The sequence below is a fragment of the Nannospalax galili genome, unplaced genomic scaffold, assembly GCF_000622305.1.
Source record: "Nannospalax galili isolate Female #2095 unplaced genomic scaffold, S.galili_v1.0 scaffold654, whole genome shotgun sequence".
Classification (NCBI taxonomy): domain Eukaryota; kingdom Metazoa; phylum Chordata; class Mammalia; order Rodentia; family Spalacidae; genus Nannospalax; species Nannospalax galili.
In genome coordinates, this window is record NW_008335971.1 from 1,544,166 (window position 1) to 1,557,188 (window position 13,023).

Consider the following 13,023-nt stretch of genomic DNA (forward strand, 5'->3'; position numbering starts at 1 on the left):
AAGTCCTGAAGCTGGTAGCTATTTCATGCAGAAAAGATTGCTGTACAGCATTGTCTTATTAAAAGGACCTGGAATTTTAAAAGATTTGGTACTAGGATCCACAAATGAGGAAGAACATACTTCTTTTATTTTTTTGATTCTGTGTTACTTCACTTATACCCCCATTCCCACTCGAACCCTCCCAGAGCCCTCCTGCTACTGGAGCCTATATATGCTGTCATCCCTGTTAAGGCCCTCTGGGTTGTCAGTGTCTCCAGTGATTCCCCAGTGAAAGTCTGTTCACTGAATCTAGTCAGCCTACACCATTGCCATAGACTCATATGAGCAGATTCCCAGGAGCTTATAGGATTCAGTTTCCATATAGTCATTCACCTCCTTTCTAGTTCTTACAATCTTTCCACCCCCTCTTCCATTATGGTCCCTGAGCCTTGAGTGTATGAAGTTTAACAGAGGATTCCTGTCCAAGGACCAGCATTAAACACTCTTGATCTCTACACTTTGGCCACTTATGACCTTTTTGTTCCTGGCCCTCTGCTGCATGAAGAACTTTCATTATTGAGAACTGAGTGATTCCTTAGTCTCCTCTTCTTTATCCTTGTCCTATGTTCCATGAACCTTAGGTGCAGAGGTTGCATTGTAGATATGTCAATTAGGCCTGGGAAATTCATAGACACTGATTGTATGCGACCAATTTATACTTGGTAATAGTCTATGACTGGTGCAAACGAGCTTCTTTGATGAGTGGTGACTGGGATATTTATCTGTAAATATAAGCATACATATTTTGCCCATAGTAGTTTAGTGATGTGACAGTCTTGTGTTTTCTCTAAGATCTATGGCCATTGCAGCCATGTGTATTAGAATATGTTTACATTACCACACTTGAGTTTCCTCACTTTGAGTGGGAATTTAATCAAATTTGGTAGCTGTTGATTTCCCCCAAGATAAAAGTGCCACTACTGTACTAATGACTTATGCTGTGCTAGTCATTGCTTAGGTTATTTGGTCTTGAAATTGGTTGGATCATCCATTTACATTTTTCCTTATCACCTTCCTAGCGCTCTCGAAAGCTATGAGAGCTAGCCTTCAGGAGAAGTGGTTTCAGTTCAGTTGCAGCTCTATTGCTCCAAATCCTTTGCCCAAAGTATGTTCTCTTTCTGAGTAGGGTCTTCAAGTTCTGGGAGGCCATTAAGGACTGTAGCAATAGCCTGTATAATTTTTGGAGAAGAGATGCAATTTTTAACATATTTTTTCCAGAAATAACTTCAAGCAGGTTACATAAAAACATATCCTTTATACTATTTTGGATCTTTTTGGTGTCTGCTGTAATGGTTTACCTTTCAGCTCTGACTTTGTTGGTTTGGATTTCCTCTTTCTTTCTTTTGGTAAACTGGACTAAGAGTCTGTCTATCTAGTTTATCTTTTCAAAGAACCAGCTCCTGGATTCATGGATTCTTTTTGTTGTTCTCTTTGTTTCTATTTCATTCTCTTCTGCTCTGATTTTTGTTACTTCTTTCCTCTGCTGGTTTTGGGTTTCATTTGTTCTTGTCTTTCCAGTCTTGATTTGTATTAAGCCATTTATTTATGCTCTTTCTGATTTTTTAATGTAGGCATTTAAAGCTGTAAACTTCCCTCCTAAGACTGCCTTTAATGTGTCCCAGAGGTTTTGTGTCTTGTGTTATTTTCATTTAATTCTAGGAATACTTTTTTTGTTTATTCTTTAATTTATTTTCTAATTTATTTACTTACTATTTCAGCATTGATTTCTTCTTTGATCCATTCATGATTCAGCAGTGTGTTGTTTTGTCTTCAATAGTAGTTATTTGTAGTTACAAGAGCTTATTTTGATGTTGATTCTAAGCTTTATTGCACTGTAATCTGATGGAATTATTTATTTTTCTTTTGTATTTATTGAGGTTTGTTTTGTGCTCCAGTATGTGGTCAATTTTAGAGGAATGTCCATAGGTTGCTATGTACTATATGTGTTATTTGGTGCTTGGGAAGAATATTCAGTAAATGTCTGTGAGGTCAACTGTTTGAAAATATGAAATTTGGATCATTCCTATTCTTTATTTATTAAAATATTTCTCCCATTCTCTGAGAAAGCATTAGAAAAGACCTTTCATCATACCCTTGTAACTTATGCTGCAAGCCTAAACTTAAAATATTTCCTCAGGAGGATACATTTTTAAAAATTACATTCAATCTTACTTCCACATATTTATAATGGTGGCCAATGATAGACACTGTTCTAATACAATCCAGGGAAAACATGAATAACAAAATGAAAATGTTTCAGGACTCTGTGAATTTAGACAGTAAATGATTGACAACGGTGGGATTCCTGATGTAGAGGTGAAGAATAAATATAAATATATAATTTTCAAATGAGAAATCTAAGTACTGAATATGGATCACTTTTCAATTATGAGTACAATACATTTTTGAATTATTTATAATTAAGTTCTATAAAAGTACATATGTCCTTTCACTGAGCTCTTATTATCAGACACAGTTTGGTTAACTCCATGCTTAAAATTATGCAGTCAGTCTACTAGATACATTTGATTAAAAAACTACAAACTGTTTTCAGTTTATTTTAATACAGTTTGTTTGGAGCAGAAGAGCAGTGTGAACACTTTGTATCAAAATCCTATCTCTAGGAAACAGAGTACCATTCATTCCCTCACTTGTTAGTTGCTGTTGCAGCTTCTTTGCTGGTCCCCTAGCTCCACTCTCAGTCCTCATCCAAACACCTGAGGGACTAAACTTCTAAACATTAATTTTCAGTGCTTCACATCTAGGTAATAATGTCAACAGGAATTCTTCTCCCATAAATCATAAACTTCTCTGTAAAATTGAAATTCAGCAAAAAAAAACTTTGCACTTTTCAATGAAATTTTTACCATTTTCAGATTTTTCTCTCCACCATCCTACTTCAAAATCTGGATTCTTTTACTAAGAAGTTACAGAACTCAAAATATTCTTTTCCAAATTCTTACCTAATTTTTTCTTCATTTATAAAATGTAGTGAAAATTGGCTGTTTGACATTATGTCAAATAAAAGATAATTAATTAATTTAAAAACATAAGTATTGGTCCCACACTCACCTCCATTTGTTTCCCTGGGCTGCACAACCTCCTGTGTCCTGGTGCAAGCACTTTTCCTGGGTAAGTCCAGCACCACGCCTTGACTCCCCCAAAGTCTTTCACTAATCCAGCTTCCCTGCCACATCTCTCCTCCTAGCCTGGGTACTGCCCATTTCTTGTCTTGGCACCCCAGACACTGGGGCTAACCTCTTGGCCCTGAGCCACCACTACTTCCTGAATCTTTGCACCCAGACCAACACAGTCCCTCCCTGTGGTCCCCAGGACCCCTCTGGGCCGAATCCTGCCCACACCTACTTTTACTTCCCTGGGCTGTACAGCCTCCTTCGTCTTGGTGCCAGCACCTTTCCTGGGTAAATACAGTGGACCCACAACAACTTGACTCCCCCAGCTTCATTCACCCTCCCAGCTCCCCTACTAGCCTGGTTACTGGCCCATTTCTTGTCTTAGAATGGCAGATTCCTGGACTGACCCATGGGCCCAGAATCCCCACTGCTTCCAGATCTTTTCCATCTAGATCAACCCAGTTCCTCCCAGTGGTCCCCAGGAGATCTTGGGGCCTCTTCCATCCCCTACCTCCATTTGTATCCCTGGGTGGCACAGCCACCAGCTTCCTGAGACCAGCAAATTTCCTGGGCCCTGCTCCCAGGCCAGCTCAGCCCCCAAATACCTGAGGGAAGCATCTTTCCTGGAGGGATCCAGACCTTAGGAGAAAGTTGAGAGCATCTGAGCATCATATCACTTGAGCCTCTCTGGGAACTCTTGAAGACATAAGTAATTAGGCTACTCCAATATTAAATCACAAGAGAGAGCCTGAAGCCTAGACCAACCAGCTTTTCATGCCCAACAAGTAAATCACAAAGGCACATAAAGTTTACAAAAAGAGGCAGATATAAACTCAACAAAGGAAGGTTTTAAGCTCACACAAGAATCAGAAACTATGATAGAAATTCACATGTCAAAGTCACAGAGAAAAACTATTAACATGAAGAACCAAAATAATATATCCCCACCAAGTACCAATAATCCTCTAGAGGAGTCCAATAGAACCCACTAGAGATGGAACTCAAAAGAACAGTTATAAACATGATAAAAGAATTCAGTCAATTTAAAGAACACACAAACAAAGAAATCAAAGAACTGAAGGAAGATAAGGATAAACTTCTGAATGAATTTAGAAAAGAGTTAGAAATATTGAAGAATACTCAGGCTGAAATGAAGAAGGAAGTGAAGCACTCAGTAAGCCAATTATAAACAACAGGAGAAAGCCTCACCAATAGGATGAATGAAATGGAAAAATGAACATGAAGACTCTTAAGATAAAGTGGCTGAATCAGACTACTCAAGCAAAGATTATGAAAAATTTAAGAAAACACAAGAATGGAATATGCAAGAACTATATGCCACCCCCGCCCCCCAAAAAAACCTTATGAAGCATAGGCATACAGAAATCAGAAGAATCTCAAGATAATGGTAGGGACCAGATCTTCAACAGGATTGTAGAAGAAAATTTCTCAAAATTAAAGAAAGACATGACCATACAAATACAAGAAGCATATAGAACACCAAATAGACAGGACCAGAAAAGAAACTCTACATGGTACATCATGGTAAAAACACTAAACATTCAGAACAAAGAGACAATACTAAAAGCTACAAAAATAAAAACAACAGGTTGCATATAAAGGAAAACTCATCAGGATCACAGCTGACTTTTCAGTACAAACTATGAAAGCCAGAAGAGCCTGGATCAAAGTATTCCCACTACTAAATGACCACAGATGCCAACCCAGATTACTTTACCCAGCCAAGATATCAATTATAGTCGAAGGGGAAAGAAAAGTCTTCCATGCCATAAATGGGTGGAAAGAATTCATGTCCACAAAACCAGCCCTTCAGAGAGTTCTTGAAGCAATGCAAAGAGCTGAAGAAAGGACCAACTATTCACAAGGGGTTATGGAAAGAAACTCAATGAAGGTATAACTGAGAAAATGCACAGCTATATCAAGAATGTGAACAGAAATAAAAATGACAGGGTTCAATACATATCTATCATTAATAATTTTAAATATCAATGGACTGAACTCCCTAGTCAAAAGATACAGACTAGATGAAATGGATTAAGAAACAAAACCCATCTTTTTGTTGTCTGCAAGAAACTCATCTCACTTTCAATAACAGGTACTACCTTAAGGTGAAAGGATGGGAAAAAAATTACCAAGTGAATGGTACTAAGAAAAAAGAAGGTTTGCAATCTAATATCTGATAAAATAAACTTTAAACTGATACTAATCAGAAGAGATAAAGAGGACCACTTCATTCTGATCAAAGGAACAATAAATCAAGAAGATATTACAACCATGAACATATATTCACCAAACTCTGGTGCACCTAACTTCATAAAACATACTACAGGACTTTAAGACCCAGATTAATCCCAACTCATTAATAGTAGGGGACTTCAATACCCCACTGTTTCCATTAGGCAGGTCAACTGGACAAAGAATAAACAGAGAGACGACTGAATTAAATGATACCATACATCGAATGGGCCTAACAGACATTTGTCAAATATTCTACCCAAGCACAAAAGAATTCAGTTTCTACTCAGCATCCCATGGAATTTTTTCAAAGATTGACCACATACTGAGCCACAAAACAAACCTCAACAAATACAAAAATATTAAAATAATTCCATGCATTCCAGACCAAAAAGCAATAAAGCTCAAAATCAACACTGGAAGAAGCCCTAATCACTATACGTACTCATGGCAATTGAACAACACACTCCTAAACAATGAGTGGGTCAAAGGAGAAATTAAGAAAGAAAAGAGTTTCTGGAATTCAACAAAAAGGACAACACAACACAACACAACCTCTGGGACACATTAAAAGTAGTCCTAAGAATTGAAAGCAGTCCTTTGATTGTCTACATTAAAAAATTGGAAAGAATACAAATAAATGACTTAACATTGCAACTTAAGACACTTGCAAAGCAACAAATGAAACCCAAACCCAGCAGACAGAAGAAATAACAAAAATCAGAGCAGAAATTAATGAAATAGAAACAGAGACAAGAATACAAAGCATCAATGAACCCAAGAGCTGGTTCTTTGAAAAGAAAAACAATATTGATAGACCAGTAGCCAGTTAACCAAAAGAAAGAAAGAATTCCTCCAAACCAACAAAATCAGAGATGAAAGGGAAACATCACAACAGACACCCAAAAGATCCAGAACATTATAAGGGAATACTTTAGAAACCTATATGCTACTAAATTTGAAAACCTAAAAGAAATGGACAGGTATCTAAAAGCATGGGAACCACCAAAACTAAACCAAGAAGAGATCAACAGCATAAACAGACCCATAACACATAAGGAAATTGAAACAGTAATACAAAACCTCCCAACTATAAAAAGCCCAGGACCAGATGGATTTACAGCAGAATTCTACCAGACATTTAAAAAGGATCTACATCCAATGCTATTTAATTCATTCAAAAAGATAGAAATTGAGGAATAACTTCCAAATTCCTTCTATGAAGAGAGCGTGACTCTAATACCAGAGCCAGGTAAAGATACAACCAAAAAAGAAAACTATACACACATATCCTGAATGAACAAAGATGCAAAAATACTCAACAAAATACTTGCAACCCACATACAGATCATCCACCATGACAAAGTTGGCTTTATTCCAGAGATGCACAGATGGTTCAATATGTGTAAGTCAATAGACGTCATAATCATATAAATGGGCTCAAAGACAAGAACCACATGGTCATCTCAACAGATGCAGAGAAGGCCTTTGACATAATTCAATATGCATTTACATGCAAAATCCTAAGATGTAATTTTACTGGACGGAAAATACCTCAGCATATTTCAAGCCACATAAAACAAACCCACAACCAACATCACTTTAAACGGAGAAAAACTGGAAGCATTCCCATTGAAATGAGGAAACAGACAAGGCTGTCCACTGTCTCCACTCCTTTTTAACATAGTGTTGAAACTCTCGCAAGAGCAATAACACAAGAGAAGAAAATTAAGGAAATGAAATTGGAAAGAAGTTGAAATTATTCCTTTTTGCAGATGATATATCTAAGAGATGCCACAAATTCTACCAGAAAACTCCTAGAAATTATTAACACGAAATGAGGAATCAGACAAGGCTGTCCACTGTCTCCACTCCTTTTTAACATAGTGTTGAAACTCTCGCAAGAGCAATAACACAAGAGAAGAAAATTAAGGAAATGAAATTGGAAAGAAGTTGAAATTATTCCTTTTTGCAGATGATATATCTAAGAGATGCCACAAATTCTACCAGAAAACTCCTAGAAATTATTAACACATTCACTAAAATGGTAGGTTACAAAATTAACCTACAAAAGTCTGTAGCCTTTCTATATACCAATAACCAGCAAAAAGAGAAAGAGAACACGGAAACACACCCCTTCACATTAGCTACAAAAAAAAAATCTATCTCTACCTCAATGGCTATCATCTATCTACCATCTATGTGTCTACCATCTATCTATCATCTGTCATCTATCTATCTATCTATCTATCTATCTATCTATCTATCTATCTATCTATCTATCTATCTATCTATCTATCTATCTATCTATCTGTCTAAAGACATTAAAACCTCTACAATGAAAATTTTAAATCTTTAAAGAAAAAGATTGAGGAAGACATTAGAAATGGATGGCCCTCTCATGCTCATCGATTGAAAGAATTAATATTGGGAAAAATGACAATCCTGCCAAAAGCCATTTATAGATTCAATGCAATACCAATCAAAATCTCCATGACATTCTTCACAGAACTGGAAAAGAAACATCACAAGATTCTTATGGAACATCAAAGGACCTCAGACAGCCACAGTAACCCTGAGCACTAAGAGCAAAGCTGGGGACATTACTGTACCAGATATTAAACTGTATTGCAGAGCTATAGTCATAAAAACTACATGGTGCTGGCAAAAAATAGACCCATAGTTCAACTGAACAAAACTGAAGACCCAAATATGAGTACATGCAATTTCAGCCAACTGATATTTGAAAAAGGGGCCAAGAACATTCACTGGAGGAAAGACAGCATGTTCAGCAAATGGTGCTGGCAAAACTGGATCTCCGCCTATAGAAGAATAAAATTAAATCCCTATCTTTCACTTTCACCAAAGTCAATTTCAAATGGATCAAAGATCTCATTGTGAAGTCTGAAACTGCTAGAGGAAACATTGGCAATAAGCTACAAGATATAGGTGTAGGAATGGATTTTCTAAACTGGACATCAACTGCCTGGGAAACAAGGTCAAGAATCAACTAATGGGACCTCATTAATCTAAAAAGCTTCTGTACATAAAAGGAGACAACCAAGGAAACAAACAGAAAACCCACAGAATGGGAGAAAATCTTCACCAGCGATACAGAGAAAATCTTCACCAGTGGCATATCTGACAGAGGTTTAACATCCAGAATATGTAACAACCTCAGAAAAAAAAAGAATATAGAGTTCTCGAAAGAAGAAATAAAAATGGCTAAGAAGCATCTTAAAGGTGTTCAATATCATTAGCAATTAGGGAAATGCAAACTAAAACCACTTTTAGATTGCATCTTACCCCAGTAAGACCGACTAAGAGAACAAATGATACCAAATTTTGGAGAGGATGTGGGGAAAGGGAAACTATCATCCACTGCTGGTGGGACTCCAAACTTTTTCAACCCCTACTGCAAGCAGTACGGAGAACTACTGAAAAATTACAAATAAACCTACCATTTAACACAGCTATACCATTGCTTGGAATATACCCAAAGAACTCATCCTGTTTCAGAGACACTTGTACATCCATGTTTGTAGCTGCTCTTTTCACAATAGCTAAGAGATGGAAGCAACCTAAGTGTCCCTCAACAGATGAGTGGATAATGAAAATGTGGTTCCTTTATATGATGGAGTTTTAATCAGCAGTAAAGAAAGATGAAATCATGAAATTTGCAGGAAAATAGATGGAAATAGAAACCTTTATACTAAGTAACACAGACTCAGGGAAAAAAATGATGTTATGTTCTTCCTGGTATGTGGATCCCAGCACTAAATCCTGATAAGTGAATATGTATCCAGACATGTGAGTACGTATCCAGACATAACCACAGGAGCCAGGATAACGGAAAGGAAAGAGGGAGGTAAAGGAAAAGAAAGAAGGTGAGAGAGAAGAACAGTAGGAAACAGGTGTCAATAAGGGAGATATGGATAAAAATGTGGTTATTTTTAAGTGGAGTGGGAGGGAAGGTTATACAAGGAACCTAGGGGATAAAGGGAAAGAAGGAGCTCAAGAGAGGTGCAACCATAGTAGAAAGGTGTTTTTAAGGGAGAAATGGGAAAAATGGGGACACCTTAAATGAGGAAACCATGGTGGAAAGATCAGACAATGTGAGGGATAAATAATGCTTAACTAGTTTTTAAAAAAAACCAGAGGGAACCATATTACTCCCACAACCTACTGACAAATTATACATAGCAACTAGATCAAGAATGTAATATACGTCTAGGTAAGGTTTAATCTGAGAGCAACTGGTCTTTGCCCAAGATGGCACACAGTAATTACATGGTACATGGTAATTAAAAGTTCCAGACTGGTGGAACTAACCTTCTTGGATGTTTAACAGCCATAATATGAGTACTATACTAATTTGGTCTGAGGGACATAACGGACCCTTTTTGCTCCTTTCCCTCCTAGGTTGACTAAGTTACAGGAACTATGAGAATCTCTCATAATGTCCTGTAACTGTTGTGTGTCACCTGTCCTCTTGATCAAGTAGATCATGGAGACCTGATCAGATGGACTTGAACCAGCATCCACTCACAAAGAGGATGGTCAACACAGAGAAAACATTTCCTCCATGCTTCCATGCAAAGCTAGCCATGGTTGAACAGGACCTTTGGCTTATCTTCACATAAACAGAACTGGTAAAAGAATGGAGCCAGGGGCTCCTCCTAAGCCCATGTTATCCCTGAGGAACAGATCCTCAAATGGCCTTAAGAGTAAAAATAAATTGGTTTATCTGGGCCAATTGTAGGATCTTAAACACTCAAAAGGAAAGCATAACCAAAGATTAATTGGGTCAATATAACTTTTTAAGAGTCCATATGTATAGCTAAAGGCTACATCAGAAGACACAATGCCAGACAGGAGATGCCTTCCTTTGAGTTATTGGCCAAAGTAGCCCCCAAACTCCCAGACAGTAACCCAGCAAAGAACTGGGATAATGAACAGCAGACCCCAAAATTATCTTAAGGAATACTGACAACTGATTGCTGCTAGATGAGGAACAGCTGATCTTCCTAAAAGAAGGATCTATAGGCTGAATAGATTCAGCATATCAACAAGCACTTGGGAATGGCTGGGAACACCTACATCACAGTGGTCAGTAACAGGGATGACAGATTATATGGGGCAGTTGGAGGCTATGGGAAGGTGCTATTTGGGAAGTGGGTACATAGATGAATAAGATTGTTTTGGATGTTCTATATGATATAAACACAAAAAAGTCAACAAATGTTTAAAAAAATACATATTTGAGGAGGAAGTATAAAAATTTACTTAGTGTTAGTTAGTAGAAGTGATAAACATTTCAAGTGAAATATACCTGATGACTTCATATCCACACTCAGGTGGCAAGGATTTGAGTGTAATCGACTGTGACTAGTAATAATCAGATACATAGAGATTAAAGACACAATGTGCAAACATCTAAGTGTTGGTAGCGTTAAAAATGTAGGAAACAGTATATTTTAAAAATTAAAAGGAGATTTTCTTTAAAGGTTAAAACCTCATTCAATTTTATGTCTTACAGGGCTTAGACTGAGTTCAATATTGTATAACTGTATTAATTCAACTGTGAACCTAAAATCTTGCAGCCACTTTTGAAAGAGATGTATCCTTGCTCTGCAAATTGTTACTGAATATATTAAAGCTGTAATGAAATGTTTCTTCTAATCATATTGTTATCAAATAAAAAATAAATAAAAAGAAAAAAAACATAAGTATTACTCAAATACTTTGTTTTGTAAAGAAAGCAGGTTTGTGGTTTTTGCTATATAGTTGGTAATATCTAATACTCAGTGAAAGCGTAAGGCCAGTCAAGCTGAGGTCGTCAGGAAATACAACTTGCTGAGTAGCTCTATTAAGTTGTTTACAAGACTACTTCTTAGACCTATAAGGAAGTCTAAGGAGATACTGTTTAATGTTGAGGAGATTATCTCGACATTTTTATGTTATAATAATAATGTTATAATTATGTTATTTCATTTATAGAAAGATGATATCAAAATATAATTTTCATATGAAGACAATATTTCAGGAAAACAGATTATAAGCTTTAAAATAATTGAAACATTGTTTAAATATATAAATATATACATATAAAAATGAGTTAATAATATCACTAAATAAAAGTAGATGTATCTATGTATGTCAGTAGAAGACATTTTCCAATGTGTGGAAATAACCTTTCCTCTAAATAACATGCCCATGTTTTCCCTTTCGAAGTCAACCGTTTCCTTACAGGCAGTTTAAAAAATGTAGTTGCAATTTGTTCTTGAAATTGTCATGTGTGAAAGTGAATACTGTAGTCTGTTTTCATTTAGCATCTATGCCAATAAAAACTATGTTCACATTGGACACTTTAGGACAGTTTCATAAGACTATTTAAATTATTTAATAGAGTGTTGGGATTTTTTCCTTGGACACCTGGCTAAAATAATTCTTTCTTCTAATATTATTTTTTTTTTTGAGACAGGGTCTCTCTTAACCCCAGTTGGCCTAGAACTCATAATATAGACTAGGCTGGCCTAGAACTCATAGTGATCCACTTCCCTTGGCCTCCTGAGTGCTGGGTTTAAAGGCATTTGCTACCATGCCCAGCTAAAATTAAATTTTTCCTTGGACACCTGGCTAAAATAATTCTTTCTTCTAATATTATTTTTTTTTTTGAGACAGGGTCTCTCTTAACCCCAGTTGGCCTAGAACTCATAATATAGACTAGGCTGGCCTAGAACTCATAGTGATCCACTTCCCTTGGCCTCCTGAGTGCTGGGTTTAAAGGCATTTGCTACCATGCCCAGCTAAAATTAAATTTCTAATATGAATCTTTAGTTAATATTGTAAGAGTGCATTATAGTCTATTTTTCAAATTTTCTTCTAATATGAAGCATGATTATGATAATCATCCTTTACAGTACTTCAGATTGCTGAGAAATAAAATCTAGTCCAAACCCGAAACAAATCAGAACAAAAAGCAATAAATGTAATGGTATTACAATCTATTTCAGTGTGAATAATTTGCAGACAAAAAATGATTTTATAAGTTCAACTTTCAATACAACATAAACCTAAAGTAAATGACAGTTCGAAAGGAGAAGTGAGCATTGAGAGCATGCAAAAATGAAGCTGGATAACAGGAGAAATTTGTCTGCTTCTTTTTCATCTTTATACAAAGAAAACAAATTGAATTCATTTCATGGTTAAGTCCAGTTGAATAACATAATATAATAACAATGGAAATTTTGCATTTTGTAATACGTGCAGTGATGGAGGCAGCTACAATGCAGGGCACTGAATAGAAAACCAGTTAATTTCAAGAGACTTGGAAATATTAAATACAATTACATTTTTTCATACAAATTATTTTCCTTAAGTGGAGGGAGTTGTATATCACTAAATGATGCTACTCAGGGAATTATGACTATACCCAAATCATTCTTAGTATTAAACATAATTTTTTTGAAATGTCATTTCTTTCACATCAAAACTAATAATCTTGTTTTAAAATTCATTTTTATAGATAGCATATTTAAGTAAATCCATTTGTACATATATTTATATATAAATAACATATATAGCATTTATA